The sequence below is a fragment of the Helicoverpa armigera genome, chromosome 10 (assembly GCF_030705265.1).
Source record: "Helicoverpa armigera isolate CAAS_96S chromosome 10, ASM3070526v1, whole genome shotgun sequence".
Taxonomy (NCBI): domain Eukaryota; kingdom Metazoa; phylum Arthropoda; class Insecta; order Lepidoptera; family Noctuidae; genus Helicoverpa; species Helicoverpa armigera.
The window spans coordinates 3,161,858-3,182,180 of record NC_087129.1 but is presented as its reverse complement, the minus strand read 5'-3'; the positions used below and the strand labels follow the sequence as shown (position 1 = coordinate 3,182,180).

Genomic DNA, 20,323 nt, shown 5'->3' with positions numbered 1-20,323 from the left:
ACACCTAGCTTTGGGGTTACTTTTTTCTCAGATAAATTTTGCCTCAGTAATTCACTTTTTGTTCACCCATTTGGGACGACAAACTTTTTTAATTTGATTAAAGTGCCCAAAGTAACAATGGAAGATATATTTTTCTTTCTTGGCGTTCATTATTTTTCTTACTGAAAAAAATGGATTCTAGTATGATATCTTACTTCCACTCAAAATGATAGCAGTGGCGAGTGGTGGAGATGTTCACATTAAAGAGAAATAAGATCCTTGACCACCTCCCTAACAAATCATGTAAGGCGATGAACATGAAAAAAGGAGAGAATAAAAACTTTTTAGTTTCTGCGAAAGTTCATCGGAATTGCGGTTGAAATTCCCTTAGTTCTAGTTGGGTACGTGCCAAATGAGAATTCTCCGCAAATTAAATACCCAAATAGATGAATTCGCTCTTTTATATTACTTGTAAGAATGGCCATTTATGGAAACATTATGTTTTAGTTGAAAGGTCGACGGAATGAATCTATCTTATTAGTGTTTTAAATGTAACTTCGTAGTTATTGTAACTTCGGTATACCTTTTGATTTGGATACCCGTGTAAATGTCGTGGTGGCCTAGTGGGTAAAGGACCAACCTCTCAAGTATGAGGGCGCGGGTTCGATCCCAGGTCAGGCAAGTACCAATGCAACTTTTCTAAGTTTGTATGTACTTTCTAAGTATATCTTAGACACCATTGACTGTGTTTCGGATGGCACGTTAAACTGTAGTCCCGGCTGTCATTGAACATCCTTGGCAGTCGTTACGGGTAGTCAGAAGCCAGTAAGTCTGACACCAGTCTAACCAAGGGGTATCGGGTTGCCCGGGTTGAGGAGGTCCGACCTCAACATGATTGGGAAAAAGGCACGGAGGAAGTGTTTTTACTGTGGGATACCCATTTTATTAAGAAGAAACCTTCAACATGTGACAGTAGGTAATCGTACTTCTGTAACATTCCTGTTCAGTAACATAAAGTCCCCATAATGATGATAATACACTCCACTGTTATCAATGCTATCACGATCCTGTGTCACACAGGTTAATTATTGGGTTGTCATAACTAAACATACATAGGTAAGCTCAACTGGGAAATTGGCAAATCAGAGAGCAATATTGAGCTGTGAAGGAAAAGTAATCGTAAAAGCGGGAACATTGTAAACACAGAAAAATGTTAGTAAGAACTTTAGCAAGAATTCGGGTAAGTGCGTGAACTGGTAAAAGCACCACTGCACTCTAACCAAATGTATAGTTATATGTAGGCTTCAAATATGTACGTAATATATTTCTATTGCTAGTAAAAAACAAAACATTTCTTCTATCTAAGCGAAGCAATTTGATTAATACAGCTCTGATGTAACGCAACACCGACGGTCGACACTCTCATAAGTCAAAGGCGTCTGTCAACCACACAGACACAGCTCGTTTGATATCGACTCCAAACAAATCGACTACTTTAATTCCTCCTGTCTCCCTACCGTTGTTCTATAAGAATGACGTATCGCCATTTTCCACGCTGCGAGGCACTTTGTATTGGAAAATATATCACTTCCACGGCATGCGTTTGACGTTCCACTGGATTTGCTATCGACATTATACGTCTAGATATTGTTTTAGAAGTTACAAAGATATGATGTATGAGAGTACGGAGCTAGTTTTTCAATGTCCGAAGTATTGGTCCGTTGTGCTTCAACTGTTTGATATGTACGGCAATCGGCGTCTGCAAAAAAACAATTGAATGCAGTAACTGAACCGTGCCGGACGGTGTCGTGCGCTTTGCAAAATGTCTATTGGCTTCGAATCTAAATTGTTTTTGTTACTTTGCTTAATTCATAGATATTAAAAATACGAAGGTTGATTTAATGTTTTTAAGCGAAGATAAAATGGATGTACTGAATTAGATGAATTTTGGTATAAAGATGGAAAGCTGGAGACTAATAAGATTTTCTTACTCGGTGCGTTAAATAGATGGCGATACCACAAAAATAACTAGTCTTCCATAGTTCCATATACGAAGGTTCGTTCCCTAATTTGAATGAAAGTCATCTAAAGTTATAAAATTCAAGGGTCTAATATGATATACAGCGTAGTAATTAGGAATAAATCGGGACAATTTCAGCCGCTGTGTAGGCGTGGGCGCGAGCTATGAATATTAATTCGTACCACTTCGGGATCACATAAGGATGCCTATGGGCGCTTTATAAATGATGTTATTGATTACTAACTTTCTGCATTAATGTTGTCTATTCTGAACTACCATAAGTCAGAATATATTCAGGAAATACGCAGTAAGGATAACATGAACAATTGATCTTTGTTTGTTTATTTTCCGCTAAGTTCATTTGTAATTTTATTAACAGCACTTACTTGAGGAAAACATTTCTTGTTTATTTATTTATTTAACAGTTTATATACACATAAAAATACAGACAACTACAACTAATACCATTTAAAAGCAAGCCTACTTTGAATCAACGTTAGACGTCACGATATGAAGAATAAAGCATCTTTGAAAGGTGTCTTTATATATTGAAGTAAGAAGCGTATAAGTAAAGCGATTATTCACACGCGTATAAGATTACTACATCTCCTTTTCTTCCCTTTCGCCCATAAATACAGCATAACATCCAAAAACCCCTCATAAAATGGAAATATCTTCAAAATAATTACATAATCGACGCTAGGACAGGCCGTAAAAATGGAGAGCATAATCTAATCGACTATCTATAAAATGGAGATTTCATTTCCATAATCCCCGTAATAAACGTTTGCTTTACCATTTTCTTCAGGGATCGAGAGCAGTATTTATTCCGTAACAGTTTCGTACCTACCGAAATTCCGTCGGAATCTATAAAACTTCGTGGATTGAATTAATAACGCGTTAATTAAAATTTAAATTAGATTCACATTGTTTTAACAGTTTTGTGTTGCTTTATGATATGGATACTGTTTGGTAATAACTTTGGATAGGTGCGTGTCCTAAAATGGAGACGGGATTCGGTAAACTGACACTAACAAATTCTAATATTTGTGTTTGTAAATTGAAAAACTGTAACATGTAGTACCTTACACATGATATGATTAATTTTTTGTGTCAGTAAGGGACATTGCCTATCGAATATTAAAATATGAAAATAACCACTTGTTTGTGCAAAATTTAGAACGTCAGCAATGTTCTTCTGTATGTAACAAAAAATATATCACTATATTTTTCCACTCATCACACCTCAAAGTCCCCACATAAAAAAAATACAAAGAAAACGAACTTGGTGGTAAAACACAAGATTTTTTATCTCCCCACTTATACGTAGGGTCCTACAATTAAGGCTGGTGCACACGACAGTTGTTAAATCCTCGCCATTGGCGGCCATAACTCCGTCGGTGTAAACCCGCATTTCTTCGGCTTAGGGAACGTTGCTCAGCGCTAAGACAGCCAGCTCTCTGCTTTAAGGCCACTATTAGTGAGCAAACAAATCTCCTAGCTAACTTTTATTTTATGGCTAAATAGAGAAATCGGAGAAATCCCTTTATCTTATTCGGAAGTATTTGAATGGAAGCTTACAATATCATTAATATTATACCTAACTGTATAAATGCTGAATAAGCAAAGTGATTTAGCCGAGGGCATTGGTACTTGGCGAAAATTATTGCATTATCTATTCAATTAAATTAATTACCTTACGTACCGTAATAAAATATTAATGCACACATTATTGCGATGATCAATATCGCCAACCACAAACAAAGTCAATTAATGATTCACAAATTGACCTTTATTAAAATAAAATGTTAATCCGCGGAAGATGTACGGATTGTTATCTTAGCAGAGAATTATTCCGTAACTATAATAATACGTATGTTGGGGATGTTACGTGTCATCATCGGTTAGCAATGTAATTATCTCACAGGATCAAGTGTTATTATCTCTGGCTGAAATAATGAAAATGATGAATAATATAACAGAGACTACAGAGAACTAATAACTTGTAAGTACTCGCTTTAATTAAATCGGACAAAATACAGACAATAAATATCATGTTAATAGGAATCCGAAGGCAAAGAATTCCAATTAGGTCTAGAATTTAAGGGTAATAAACTCAGAAATTAATTTTCAACATAATTTTGGAAATAACAAAATTCCGATCGTAACTTAGTACAACAAGTTCGTTGAATACCTGCGAGCTAATCTCATGATCCTTAATTATTTTTACAGACAAGAATTTAGTAACAGGTTCTACAAAAATTAATAAGTAAACAGACACCTTTCAGGTTATTAAGGTTGATTTACAAAATTTCAGCGGCTAACAAATTTCCAAAGGCCAGTACTAAGCCGACCGGTCTTATAATGATCCCTTGGGGGATAAGATCTGGCAGAGTAGCCGTGTTGGGGGCAATTCGATTAGGGCACTGAAGTATCTTGAATGTTCTCTTGTGATTTCTACGACAAGATTGTGCTAAGTATGGACACCCTACACCATGCGTGACGTCACATGTCACAGTAACACAGTGAGGTTGCTACGTTAAGTATAATCTCGTGGGGTGTTAGAAGCTTATTCCCGCCTTCAGTCGTCGTGTTCAACCTTAGAGAATCGAATCAACTGGAGAGACCAATGCAGGTTCCGTCTTCCCCTCTAAAGGTATGAGAGCACCGTTCAAACTATGTGCGTCAACTTTTAAGCTGACGTTTGTTGATTCCGTCATTTGCGTACGTAATGATATGATGGACAATATGCACGAGTAAAAAATCTCTACCTATTTGTTGTCTTGCCTCGCGCCCTCTTTGTAAACTGCCAGACTGTTTTGCATCATTTGTGTTCACGGTGAATCCGGTGAGTTAAATGCTCCAGGTGTTCAGCCTTTATCCGAGCTTGTAGCAAGATACATTGACACTTATAACCGCATTACGCGAAGTAGGAGTGATAAACATCGCATTAGTGGAAATGCTTCAACACACCGATGCTTTAGATAAACGAGTTACTGGGATACACGTAATAAATGAAATGGCAGTGATAAAATGAGGTGTTAATATTTCAACTGCATTAATAGTTATTTTGGACGAGATCAGAAATGGAATATGAGAAGGCGACGGTGTTAATGTATGTAAGATATTAATCGTATATCTGCAACCTTTTTATATTTATCTAGATAATCAAATTTCGGACCAAATAGAAAGTGGTTCCTGTTTTAATTTAAATAAACTCTTTTAATTTTGTTTTATTTATTTTTTTAACAATGTATATTAGAAGTAAGTAGTATGCCTGACCCTCCAATTAAGCACAGGATCACAGTATAATCTCCCGATACCAATTATTACCTACTCACAAACATAAAACTGCTAAATCACAGCCTACTAGAATGGAAAATAATCGTCAATCTGATTGAAATGTGCAGGTGCTGAGTGCCCGTAAACCGATTGATCACTTAGTTAAAGAGGTATAAGCAAGTCCGACCAACGGACGTACACTCGAGCTACACGGTACCACACCGGGAAAGCTTCCGAATGTTCCGATCCTATTCCGAACCAATGAATGAGGTCTGTCCTATTCAGGATCTGACTGCGGCGTGTGGTTATCGAATTTCAAACCGAGAAGGTTTGGTTAGTTCCCATTGCAGAAAATACCTTTCCATTGATTCGGGATCGGGACCATGTCACACTCCCAAAATGTGGTTTCCAATTAGTTTTGAGGCTTCGTACCTCGCAAAATCAATAGGTTAAATGAATCTATTTCCTATACCAACATCAAACGTTTGTCGAATAAGGTAGCCGACCCGAAAAGGCCGTTTAGAGAAATAAGTGATTCGTATCGGAGCCGTAACATTGTTTGTGCCGATTCACTTGTAACATCACACTTACATAGACATACCTGGCCGGGGCCGCGGGGATACGTTTGACACAGATCAAAGGAACCACAAATAGGTATTCGACGCGACTTCAATTGGAAATCAGTTGTTGGCCAGTGGCTATTGCCGCTGTATTTGTCAATCGACCTGACGCTTCCTAATCATACCTTTCGTATTTATATTTCACTGAACCGTGGAACCGCTATTAGAGAAAACATGGGTATAGTTTAGATAAATAGGTAGGTACATACTATACTTTTAATTCATGAGTCTGAAGACAATCTGACGTAGTTTTAATAACCTAAAATTATTAGATCTAAATTCCGTATCGTATCCGTAAACGATATGAAAGTTTTGTCACGTATTCATTTCTATTTGTAATTAAATGAAATCCTCGTTTCAGTTAGTCGGAGACGCGACCTATTGATGCGTGCTGTTCACGTTTAGAAGGAACTGCTTCAGTATTTCTCTTTTACAGAGGCGATAAGAAAAAAAGTATATTTATAGCTCCACCAATGTGTTACAAAATAAAGAAACATTTTTTTATCTTTTGTTGTGAGAATGGTGTTCAAGTGATATTATCGCGGAGCGGGCGTGTTTATTCTGCTTTGATTGTTTGCGCTCGCCGTACTTGCTTTAAAAAGTTTCAGCTTTCATTTACATTGTTTTATGTGTGGACACAAAACTGATTAAGTACTCTTAGTGAGGATTCTGTAGTGCTTCAATGAAAATAATATAAAGAAATACAGGCATTGTTTACGCAAAGGAAAAATATCATGTACTGCTATAAATATACAAAAATAATGGAGTGCATTGTACCGACAGAGTTATAGAAAATCACAAATCCCAGTCGTCCACATATCTGGAACGAGTAATATTAGCAATATATAGTCGTTTTCGCGCACAATTCGCGATACTAACAAGTGAAGCGCGATTTCCATTTCCGAATTAGTTTCCTCGAAATACTGGCTGCAGTGAGGAAAATTTTCGGCCATCATGTCCCGTATTTTAGCTTCGCTTCAAGAATTCCTAACTGCACACAATTCTCAACCACTATGCGCATATGTGTCCTCTAAGGACTAAATTTTGGATCAACTTAGGCACGTGCCGGCTTCCGAGAACCACTTCCTTTGATGTCTGTTTACTTTCTTTTTGTTAAAGAGAAAAGAACTTTGCAGTCTCTAACAAAGCACTAGTTAGGAACGCTGAAATGCTGTTTGCTTTAAGCTTTAATTTTGCTTTCAGCATTGTTTTATTCTAACTCAATAAATGCCAGATAGAGAGAAGGTGGGATTTTAAGGATACAGAAAGCTTTTCGGCTTTGTGCTCTCCGTCCTAGCTTTGAATTCGACTAAACGGTCGTCGACCCTACGATTTCCGTTGTACACTAATGGTGCTTGATAAAGTTACAATACATCACTGGCAAACTTAGCGAAAGAATTGCTAAAACAAATGAAAACGTTTAATGAGTAAAAGATAAAGTTTAAAATTTAATTTGCATAGGTATTGTGTAGGTACCTACCTTATTGATGTGAAAAGTCAAAAGCGAATTTATGCAACTCATTACCGCCATCCACAAAGTGCAAAATTAATTTTATTACCAAATACAAATTAACAAAAATAAGTTACGAAGAGAAAATACTGAATTTACGAACAAGCTCTGCCTACATTAAGCTCACCAAAGCTTAATATGATATTAATTATTAAAGGAAAATGACAAAAATAAACATGAAAGATGTGTAATTACTTAAGCAAATTGTAATATAATTTGGCCTTTTCAAAAAGAGAAATTCAGCTCAACTTATAATATATTTACGAGAGTGTACGATTTAATGTAGGGGAGATGTTCCTAAAACGGGTACCCCTCCTAAAACGGGTAGGCTTTGCCATTCGTATGTTATAGGTCTTAGTGTGAACCTGTGAGTGTAGAGCGGTGCACTACCACCCCGCCGATCACGGTCAGTTGGCTGGCGCGCCTAGAACGAGCGTTTTCGAGATAAGATGTAAAAAAAGTTTTTTGCAGAGTTTACTAAAAAAAATCCGATTATGCTAGTGCTGACTACTCAAATATGGTGCAAGACACGGTTTTCGCAGTTTTGTATTATAATTTTGCATGTTATATGCTTATTAATTGTGAATACTTAGTGGTCTCCTTGTTTACTATTTTAAGGTTAAGGTAGTTGAAATTTAAAACGTGCTTTTGGGCAAAACGGGTAGGGGCATAACGGGTGACTACCCGATTTGAAATAAGGGGCCACTTCCTAAATTGATCCCACAGAAAGCTAATCGAAGACAAAGGAAGCCACAGAGAGCTGAAGAAGTACAGGAACAGCGTGAAAAAGAAATTAAAATATGTTTTCTCTGATTTTTAACAAAATTATTTGCTGGTAGGATTATAATTTTAAATGTAACATTTAATAAAGTAAAAAAGTGATCTAGATTGATCAAAATAAGAAAACTGTTTAACATAATTAAGGAGACTAATTAACGATAAAGATTTCCTGGATAATAGGAGGCTAAATATTTTTTTAAATGTTTTTTAATTCATTTATCACATATATTCATTCATTACCTGCTTTGCCCAAAGGCGTTACCCGTTTTAGGACCCCCACTAGGGCAAAGCGGGTATTTCGAAGGGGTTTATTTTTTTTGATTTTTTTCAGAATATTGAAGAAGATTACTAAGACTATCTTATGTTTTCCAAAGTTTATTATATAAACAACCCTATGGGTACAAGTACAAGTCGCATGTAATGTTCTTGGTTATTTTATTTAATATCTTTCGTTAGCTTACCCGTTTTGGGAACATCTCCCCTACCGTTGGTAATATTTGCCGATACTTACTTCTGACTTCGAAACTTTTTGGTGTCAAATTAATTGCTGCAGGGGCGGATTTGCAAATTTGCCGCTAGTAGGCCATTCAAATTCTGCCGCCCCTACTGACTTTTAAATTCAATACGTAAGTTTAATCCCGTTATTAGTATGGTGTGCCGCCCCTAAGTTTTGGGTATATGTATTGGCACATGCAGCCCTTAAAACGTTGTGAGAATCTGGTTTTCAGGTTAACAATTGTCATTATCAATACCACTACAACCGATGAACTGAACAGATTTTGATTATTTTAGTGCGCTCGCTGGCGCGATGAGAGAAGAAAGAAGCAATTGTAAATAAGCGCGAGCGAAGCGAGCGCGAAATTTTTATAGTTTATGGTCTGAAAAAGTAATTGGAGCCAAAGGCGTCTTTAGCTAATGTTCGTAAATGAGCTTATGTAGCGCCCTTGTGCATTCATTACCCAACTGGCCCCTATGTATTGAAAGATTGTGATTAATATGTATATCAAAGTGCATAGAACAGTTTATGGGTAACCCAAACTAACGAACTTAAATATCTGTAACAATGTTAATTACTTACTGGGGTTGTCTCATTTATAAAATTGTTCTGACTGTTTCGAGACAAATAAACATTTTTATTTATTTATGATTAAATTTAGTAAAAGATGTTGAAAGTCAATGCATAAGAGATATTCCATATGTAAAGAGCGCGAGCGAAGCGAGCGCGAAAATATTTTAGTCTACGGACACAAAATAAATAAAAACCACTGTAAAATAACAAAGCAAAGTCAAAAAGTAAGATATGCGCAGAAATTAAGTGCAAAAAGCCATAACGGACGTGCGCGGAAAATGTTTTTTTCTGGAATTGAATGCCTCATCAAAGGCAAAATGTGAAATCTGACATGGAGTCGCGAGCGCGTATTTTTTTTTAGGGGTTGCAAAGGGTGAACCCGAAAATTGACAGGACATGACCAAAGCGAGGACGGCTTTTTCTGAAATTTTATTGCTAATCTACGTATCTATTTTTAGTAAAAATATTTTTATTAGGTAATTATGGTTTAATTTTGCCGCCCCTCTAAATCTGCCGCTCTAGGCACTGGCCTACTTGGCCTATTGGTAAATCCGCCACTGAATTGCTGTGAAAGTATGTTCAAATATTTACTTTGGGGATATTGCGTAAATATACAAACCTGCCACATACAACCACTTAGTAAATTCATTTGTTAAAACATGCAATATAGAGACTATATAACTTAATTGAATCTTAGGATAAATAAAGCTAGAACGGTGATACATAAACCATCAAGTGCCGAATTAGTGAAATAGTTATCGCGAAAAGTGATTGAATATTAAGACTGACAAAAGCTGTTAATAGCATAAATGGCGCAGTAGTCTATAGTTTAAATTTACTTTTGTCTTTCCATTATGCTTCAAAAGTTACCAACTGTATTTAAAGTGATCATACACTTATAACTTTAATCTCATACACTTTTCTTTTTTTTTTCAGATACCGGACCCCCAAGAACAGGTCAGTACTGAACACAAATCTTCTGCAAGTCCCGTCCCCGGAAGGGATCTGGCTTACTCCGAAGCCCGCATACCGTGACCCTTTTTGATATATTCAGGGGCTCCTTCAAAAATGTAGACTAAAACGCTCCTTAGTACACAGCTTTGAAACATGGAAAGACTCTCAAAAGGTCGCGCTTTTAATGAGATGAATACGCTTTATCCGGATAAGCCTCGCAGACTCGCAGTGTCGAATGTTCCTCCTTATTCACGTCGAGATACCCTTTGTTGCTCTTTCTGCGATGTTTTCTAACTATTTTTATTTTATATACTGTTATGACTTTGAGCTATGGTAAATATTATGTTTTATTTTAAAGTCTCCTTGTTCTTTGATCGAGTTTGCGTCGTACTCTGGTACTAGAACATTAGCTCTACGAAAACTTTTTTTTATGGGAAACCATCGAATGACCCCTGCCACTGTGGGTGCAGTGTGAGGCAGTGTCAGACTCTTACTGACTAAACCCATCATGTTCCTTCTTAAGCCCTTTATGTAGCAGGGCCACGGAAACTCTTTCGAAGAATCCCGCAACCCCGGCAAGCTTTGGCCCTGGACCACACTGAACTCTAAGACACCTGTGATAATAAAACCATTAGCAACCTCGTCAAGCAAATGAAATTGCTAAAAATCTATATAACTACTATTCATAATTACGATAAATCCTTTGCTTCATCTTACTAAGGTTATAACCATCAATACAATCCAATAATCGAATCAATTAGTGGGTCACCACAACGGCTTTGTTTTCCCACAGAATCACAAGATCATTTATCTTTCGTGTATCTTATCTCATCAATTTATTCGGCGTCTGACAATCTTAATGAATTAGCGATTAGCAACGTTTGTTCATTTGTTTTCGCATAAATCATTTTATTCCCATGAATATTGTCTCCTTTTTACTAATGCTTGAAAGAAAGAAATTTCCTGAATAATATTAGTACTTCGTCACGGTAAACTTGTAGTGACTGAAAGTTAAACACACACATGACAAAGTTCTAAATATGCGCCCAGTAATATGATCCTATGGTACATATTCATGGTACCCAAAACTAAATCTCTTAGCCACTTGAGAAGTAAGCACATTAATCATGAGTAGCTAAGTCACGGACGTAATTACACTTGCTGGATTTTCATTGTTACCTCACCGTATTATACCCACACTATTTTAGTTTATAAGGAACTGCTTTAGTAAGCATGAGAGATTTGTTTTTAATTACACTCTGGTGCAGTCAAATCTGGCATTTAAATTTATGTTTTTAAAGTTATAAAATATTATACTTGACTTAAGTTTTCAGTGCTTTACTCACATACATTGTAATGATACTTTTGATTTGAAACTATCGATTGTATCGAGGTTTACAAACTAGCTCTTGGAAGCAATCAATGATCAATGTGTCAATCGTATAAGCAATCAATCAACCGAATGATCTGCCCGAACACTGCGGAATTGATGATCTAGAACCTAAGCCGTAAGTCCGGTCAAACGTATTCGTTAATTTAAAACATTAGTTACAAAACATTGATATGTTTTTTGTAATTTATTTTACTAGAAATATAATTTAACATATCGTGCTTTTGAAAAAGAAGTCAGCAACACAAACCACGCTATTTTCTTTATTTACCTTACAAAGTTCGACTTTTCCGATATAAGTACTTACCATACTTTGACACAAACCGTGAAGTCGAGTTCAGGAGGAGGTGAAGTCTCTTATTCATGTTTTCTGTTATCAACACTGCAGCATACACTAATTACATTAGTTACTGGAATATTAACTGTCACATACACGCGTTCCAACGAGGCATGAGGCATAAAATCTTTACGACAGTCACATACCTCCCATAAGTTGTCCGCCATTTGCATAAAATAATTCCATTTCAAAGAAAATTATGTAAGTAACCGTATCTCTAGAGAGTGCTACCGTTTACAGGAACACGGATTTTTGGTTTGTGTAATGGGAGATTTTTTATTTGTTACACGTTTTTTATTTAATCATGGTGATGGTGAATATTTGAGATTGTTTTAAGTATAATATAACGACTACTTACCAGCTACTGTATCTATAAGTATTGTTAGTTTAGGGCAGTCAAAGTCTTACACGATTTTGGCCAAAAAGCTGTCGTGTAAATTAGGTGATCTGAATTGTGAAGAATAAATGGCCGTGTCACATAAAGCCGCATTTAATTAAATTGTAAGCCAGCTCCTTAGGAGAAGGACGAATGCATATTAGAAAGCCAGAAAGAGAAGTACTCTATTTTAAAATAACGTAAAATTAAATTACACATCCAGCTAAAGTTCCTAATGAAATTCTTTGAAACTTCAAGCCGCCAACTATTTGGCTAAAACAGCGATCCGTCATCTAGACCCTTTATTAGGGATCCCCAATCGACCTCGTACAAACGTCTGTGGCTCGTGGCAAACTTTAAAGTGCACTTCGTAGCAAATGTTACGCTTGTAGAAACTTTCAGCCGTCCCGATACACTTTCAGCGGACAAAACCGTGCAACTTGAGCACCGAACAAATTATAAGAACATCGTAAACTTTCGTGTTAATTGATGCTCGAACAGTTTGCTCTCGATTTATGTTTGGTGTTTGGTGGTAGAATTCTAGTTGAGGAAACTAACTGAATTACGAGTCAAATGGAACTAATGTGAAAGTGTGAAAATTCGTTGTCTCTGAAATTATGAGCTGAATTTTGCAAATTGTAAAATAGAAACTGGTTAACCACACGCTGTCAAATAACAACGTAAAGCATTTTTAGTCGTAAAAACCTTTTGCTACGGCAACAACAACCCGTTTCTTATTTAGCAAACAAACAAAAACATGCATTGGATCAACTGTTCGCTGCCATCCATCCGAGCTGGTTGAATAAATCACCTTTGGGAACAGCTCAGCGAGCAGTTTACAACGATAGAAACAAACGTTTGCCTACAATTGTTATCGAAACTCATGCAGCCAGAAATAATACCGACGCGAACTTCCCAAATACACGTCAACAATTTATCAAAACTTTTCTATTTTTTGTCTTGTTTCCTGGAATTTATGTTACAACTCAGTAAACAATTAAAACAAATGAGTGACGAGTGACCGGACCTGACTAGAATAAAAACAAATTACGTATCACAATATTTCTGTTGTGGACCGTTTCGGTTATGAATACAAAATATAGAGAACGGTGGTTATATAGAATTGTAAATCTATTTCCATTTTGCAAGCACTTTTCAGTTTTTCAGCGTTAACGGGCACGAGGGCACTCAACGAGCGATTTTAACCTTTCAAACTTCACGACCTTCACTCACTGTTGATTATTCTGCTTTGTTACACCGCAGTATATAATAAAAACTAATGGCATAATACGAGGGAGCTACGGCTTACATAGCCTATCTATCTGATATTAAGAAGTGCTCTCGACTACCAAGACGGGGAGCGAAGCGTTTTAAATGTAAATTAAAACGTTACCTTACACAGGGCTTTTGTAATTCACTTTTCTTGCTTGAGCACAACTTTGAATCGCAAGGTTATATAAACGCTGAAATTGTTTGCGATCATAAAGAAAATAGATTACTTTTTGACTGAAACTTTTCAGTTTAAACCACATATGATTGCAATATTGATGACAAAACCAAGATAAAATATAATAATTCCTATATATGTATATAAAAAAATATCTTAGAAATCACATTTAAAAATAATCAAACATTTCTAAAGTAAAACTACTAGAAACATTAGCGCATTAAAACGAGTGCACGCAAGCCCTCTAACTCTTTTCTCTCGTGTATCACGATCGGAATGGTCAAGCAAACAAATGGAAAGTGGTTCATACTGCTTCAACAAACAAAACTAGCGTTGCGATGAAAATAGCTATCGTTCTAACGTTTTGATTTAGTACGCAATCACACATTTATGATCCGAATAGCGGATTCGTGTCGTACGGGTAAATATGACGAGTACTGAAGTGGGGTTTGATTTGCGGGGCACAATTTGAATTCTGAAATCAGAACGCGTTTTCCAAGAATTGGAAGCTGAAATTTTTCGGTTGCTAAAACAAGAAACTCCATCCATATTTTTGTGAAGTATCAAACTACACATTAAAAGTAAATAATTCCCCGCCAAACGATACAGTTGATATAATTTGTAAACATTGTTAAAGCTACGAGTAAACAAAAGTTCCTATCTAATATATTTACGGATAAAATCTTCCTCAATAAGTATATTCGAGAAATTATAAGCCCTTTCGACAGCTTGTCAAAAACAGTATGCAAAACAGCTATGTTTACTGTACATAAGCTCCCTGAGTTTGTTATTTTGAATAAGATTGATTATTAATTTCTGGCACATTTTGTCAATATAGCCAGCTTATGGTAATTTAAAATGCATTATTCCATAACTTTCGTACCTGTCTCCAATGCCTACAAATGAACGTTTGGACGCTGAAAATCGACGATGTCGTTTAAAACACATAACAGAAAATTGTTGAATCAATTTCTGGAAATTTCTTGACTTTAAGAAGAGGTTTCAGACCCACACTTAGGTACGTTAACATCATTACTTTGATTGAAGTGGGACTATTTGAGGCCGCCAGTTTAAGTGGTGCTTATATTAGATTCTAAGTAGGACCTAAGTATTTGAGTGTCGAAGTGTGTTTTTTTTACGTAGCTATCGGAAATTATTATTGAAAAATTAAATGTTTCATGAATATGAAAACTAATTACCTCAGTCTCGATCCTACGGCGTGTTTACGGTTTACGTCCCAAATAAATTGTATTCACCACACAATTGTCTACTGTTCAACGTAAGAAAAACATTGTACCGTAACACGCGGAAGTGTTCCCGCTTTTGAATAAGTAATTAAATGAATATTTCATTAGGAAACCTGACGGTGATTCTTTTCCATACTAATAAAGGGATAAAACAAGAACACTGCAGACAGAATGAGATGTTTTAGCTTACTTGGGATCTTATATGAATACATTTAGGAGCAACGGTTTGAATGATTTGGAGGCAAATATAAAATATTAGAAAACATGGAGCATATTCAGAAGAATTATAATTAGAGACAGTTAAACTGAACTAAACTACAAATTGACTAGATTATCCGCCTAAAACTACATAAGTATATGGTTTATTTTAGATTTCCAAAAACTGGGAATCTCCTAGAAAAGTAAGCAAGCTTTTTGAGATCGATGTTTATTGAGGTATAGATTGGATGTTGTCAGTAAAATAACAACCCTCCATTCCACAAAACCGCTTACATGCCAATTTTTAAAACTAACGAGACTCGAAACAGATTATCTGATAAGAATCGATTCTGCTAGTTGTGTCGATAACGACATCGATTTAAAAAATCGGTTCGGCTTTGTAATGGCTAAAAGCGCGAGCGCGTTTCCCATTCAATAATCGTCATTGTCCCTTGTCAGTCAGTATTAAAGAATACACATTTTAGACATTCTCAAACAGGTTTTATTCAGTCAATTTTGTTTATTTTTGGCAGTGATCGAGAAATATAAGAATATAAATTGTTATAAATTACGTTAGTCGATTTCCATAAAGCTTGAAAGTGCAATAAGTCTGTGTAGCATAGATACGCGATACAGAATACAGTGCAGTCGCGTCTCTCGCTCGGCAGTCGCGCGCAATCTGTCGCTGTCGTTGACAGATGTGTCGACATTACGTCAGGTTTCCCGCCATTTAGCAATAAGGTTACATTGCGAGGAACTTCAGGCTTTATGGTAAACGTAAGGAGATCTCGATTAATAGGTTTTTAACACCCGAGAAAAAGTGTTTTCATTCATAATTGATGATACACTTAGGTAATAGTTCCTCTTCGACCAGTGTTGGGCTAGGTAATTCCAAGCAATTTCAACCGCAAATTACTTCAGAAGGAAATCATCAAGTGCAACTTTGTTCACTGGAGGATAAATACTGGCTGCAAACCAATCGTTGCAGCAGTACTACAGCATGCAATTAAATTGATTCGAACGAGCCGGCCGGCACACAAGAGCTGTTAAAGCAATTGCAGTTTGCTACACTTCACACGCTAATAGGTTTTCATAACGAATTTCTTTCGTGCTTCAGATGCTGGGTAGTTGAGAGGTAAGGATTGTTTTTGTTACGACTTCTGACAGAGAAGAAATATCTTGCTAACTTAAAATAATGAAAGTAGGCATAAGTTATATAAGTTTCAAAATGGAACAATTTTCAATTCTGAAAAAATATTCTTAGATACAAATTCTTATTCAAAACTTTAAAAGTGCGACCAATCTTCTCAAAATTAAAATAAAGCACTAACTTTGAACCCCTTATTACGAAACTTAGCCGAAACTATCATCAAATTATGTACCCTAATACGAAAACTTTACGTTTTCAATTTGCAACCTTGAGTAGCTGCTTAGAAAGCGGCAACCCTAATCTCGACCAATATTGTACTGCCTTAATAGTGTAGCTGAAAGTTTCTGAACGAACATATGGTGCGTTTCCGCTGTTCCTAGGGCGGAAGATGGCCGACATTAATTGCGTTACGTTAATTAATCGGTGTTTGTTTACGAGCATCGTGGCTGTAGCTACATGTTACACTTCCTCATTTGAGCAGCTGCTGTTATGTCAATGTGCGATGGGCACGATGAGTTTGAGGTATATTACTTGTATTGGATTGATAACCGCTGTTCAACATGAAAATGGTCACACATTTTTTTTGCTGAGTTAAACACTTAAAAAATAATTATGTAGGTATGTTCCACTTTTTGTTTTTATATGGTTCGGATGTAATCACGTTATAACTAAAGTCCCAAGTAGGTAACTACATCATGTGGCCACTCCCCATACATTCAGTCGCTGAAAGAAAATCTGAAACAATAGTAAGAAAAATTCAAAAGTCTAGAAGTCGCAGTTGAATATAATAAGAGAATAAGCTCAGAAACTAAGTGTGAAATATCGCAGTGAGCTTGACAGCCGTTGTCCACTCCGCTCCGTCGGCCATTGTAGCACATGCCGCTTTGTTGCCGCTCTTATACATTGCCATTTTATTTTTCCCTGGTAGCTTTCTTCAGCAGTCGCAACGGCAAAAAATATGCACCACAAAAACTGGTAACAAGAAATGTTTTTGCCGACTTCTGAGCATGTCTTTTCAGGTTTCTTTCGTTAAAATAACGGTGACTGGTTTCGTAAGAACTTCAGTAAAAATACAGACTAGTTCTTCTTCCTGCCCTGCTCCCAAGTTATTTTTGATTCAATGTTGGTATCTACTACTATATGTTTACTATATGTTTTTCACTTCTATTTTTCTATGCCCTCTGTCAGACGTCATACTTACCTACATCCGCTCCCTTCTTAGTAATGTCCTCTTTCAGGCAGTGGCAGTATAGGTACATATGTTGGTCGATCTACCTCTGTAGATACACACAATATCAACTTAATTCAGGCTGTCAATAAACTCCACCGGTTATCATTAATATCTTAGTCCCACGTTTAACTAATTCCAAGTTGGCAACTATCAGTTTAATCAAACAAAGCTTAGCAATATATTAGGAGCCCACAAACTTGCGGAACCAGACAATGATTATAAATTCTGACACAAGTCAAACAAAGACGTTATGAACGTTGAATTGTTGGCTCACTCAAAGCGTAAGATCTTCGACGAAGCACTTTGTACTTATGTATAAAGTATATTGATTTAAGTACCAAGTCACATTGTGCTTGGAGCGAATTTAGGCTAAGCTTCTTTTATAAAATCTACTAATGGGCACCTCAGTCAGAATTTACAACGTTTCAGACAGCCTTTTTGAAAGTAAAAATAAAATAGGCCCAAGTGGATAAAAGGTTTGAATTTTGAGAGAATTTAATATTTTTTATCCAGTTTACCCAATTTTATTTGAAAATTATTAAAGTTGAGTGCCTCTTAACGGAGGTCAGTGCTGAGTTGAACAAAAGTTCAAAATAAAAGCATTATGGGTCAAGTGGAGATTGAACTTGACTTTTAATCTGCATTTTGAATATAAGGTTCAAGTTATAAGGTATGGTGCACATTTAAGTATGATCTCGTTTGGAAGGTGCTCTCAATTCCATTCTTATAGACTCGCTACAGATTCAACTTCTTCTCATCTCATATACTTCTCCCTTATTCTTAAAACAGTGCCTTACATTTATTCATTTTAAGAACTCTTTCTCGACGACCATCGACAAATCTCGTAAAGCCGGTGACCGTACCGAGTTTAATCTCAAAGTACACAGGAAGGCAAGGCGAAGCGTAGCCAGCCACAAGATGTACCCCACACCACACGACTTTATACCAAGTGCCCGCTAGAAAAATAAAAATTCCCGACGCCAAGATTTACGACCTGTTAACAGAAAACCTTATTCTCATTTAAAATTCACACAAAGCCTTATACTTTAATTAGTTTCCTTAATTCATATATTCGTAATAGATGCGAATCAAAAGCCCCATCTACCTTACTTCATAATATTCAAATGTACTTTCAAAATATTCATAAGACTTTTCCATGAAAAGCAATGAATCAAAACACGCTTCATTTGCGGAAAAGCTGCAGTTTACATCTCGTTTCAACAATTGCTTAAATAGGAGCAATAAATATAACTGGGCGCGTGAATTTTTTGATGTTACCAGCATTTGTTGGCTCAAGAGTGGGCTGGTTTAATGGACCATTTGGTCGGAAATGACCGCATTTGGCAAGCGGGCAACTGAATCATGCGGCGCTCGTCGTGGCCTGATAAACTTACTTAAACCCATTTTTTTTTTTGCGAACTCCGAGCAAAATTAATTGGACTTTAGGGTAAAGGGTTTCGATTAGTGCGCTGTTTCCAGACATTATTGTTATCTACCTAACTAACATACATAAAGAAATCAATTAGAGTAGGTACCTATATATTTGAAAGGCGGTTATAATTATTCGTTAAGTAAACGTCCTTTTGAAGGCATCGCAATACGAAAGGAACGGCTGCCAGCTGCAAATAGCCAAGTTCTTTTGAATCTAATTGACTTAGCTGCATAGGTCCTAAATTCCAAGTTCTGTACAGCTCTCGAATCTATAAGTTTTACGCAACGAATGAATGGCACAGGTTTTATCGAATTTACTTCCTTTCAGCTTTACTTTAAAATTAGATCTTGAATGTACGTAGATACTTGGGGAGTAGGTAGTCTATATTTCTCGTCTAAGCACGTTGCCGCTCTGAAGTTGGATTTTAGTGACTTCACGCCAAAGAAAGCACTACTGCGCATGTAGGTACGAGGCGTCAAATGACTGTTGACTTGTGTACCTGTCTTGGTGACGTACCTGTCACCAAGTTCACAGGTTCAACGAAATATTAGCCTGTACAGTGAATAAACCTGAACATTTTATCAGCCTTGTAAGCATAAACTCAAAACGTTGTGTGCTGTTTGAGCCGAAGTTTAATTTAATCACAGCTCAGCATAACTTCTAAGTACTGCATGCAACTGGGAGAAGCGAACACTTTCGCAGACAATGCTTTACTGTAATATAACAAATTAAAAAGTTACACTGCCCCAAGTTAGCTAAGAGGCTTGAGTTGCTTAACTGTGAATGGTCTGCACAGATTATAATGTAGTTTCACGGAAGTTAGTGTAGTTATAGGAATATTATAGAGCTGAACACATTAATTTGGCTCGAATCTGAAATAGAATACGCACATTTAATCATGAAAATACCTAAATGTTCTGAAAATAAATTTAAACGAAGAGTTTCCTGTTGAGATTTTATAAATAAATATATTTACTTACCTAAAAACGCGATTACTTATTCTAAAACGTGACTGTATTGAAATTGAAACTGATTCTAAACATTTTCCACTCCATTTGTTTTAATTGGAAAACGGTCCGTCTCTTAAATTTTTCGTAATTTTACCTTGTTAAAGGTTTTTTCGTAACTCTTCTACTTTGGACTTTGTTAGATTATAAGTAGATACTTTTTATTCGTTCCGCTTATAATCCACAGATATCAGGAAGTGGTTTTCGAATTTACAGTTCACCGGACGCTAAATTGAAACCGCACTGGAAAATTATATGTGCCATTTGTACTCATATATGCCTGTACCTACCTGG

The 20,323-nt window shown here is 36.3% G+C and overlaps 1 protein-coding gene across 2 annotated transcripts in view; it reads left to right on the top strand.

Moving 5' to 3' along the window:
- LOC110374395 (CD151 antigen) overlaps positions 1-20,323 on the top strand; it is a 139,968-nt gene that overhangs the window by 107,135 nt on the left and 12,510 nt on the right. Inside the window, exon 3 of one of the 2 annotated variants that reach the window (XM_049841046.2) lies at positions 10,197-10,217. The exons of the other annotated variant lie outside the window; for it this stretch is intronic. The gene's annotated coding sequence lies outside the window, so the exon portion shown is untranslated. The remainder of the gene's footprint in view (positions 1-10,196; positions 10,218-20,323) is intronic. 2 annotated transcript variants of the gene reach the window in all.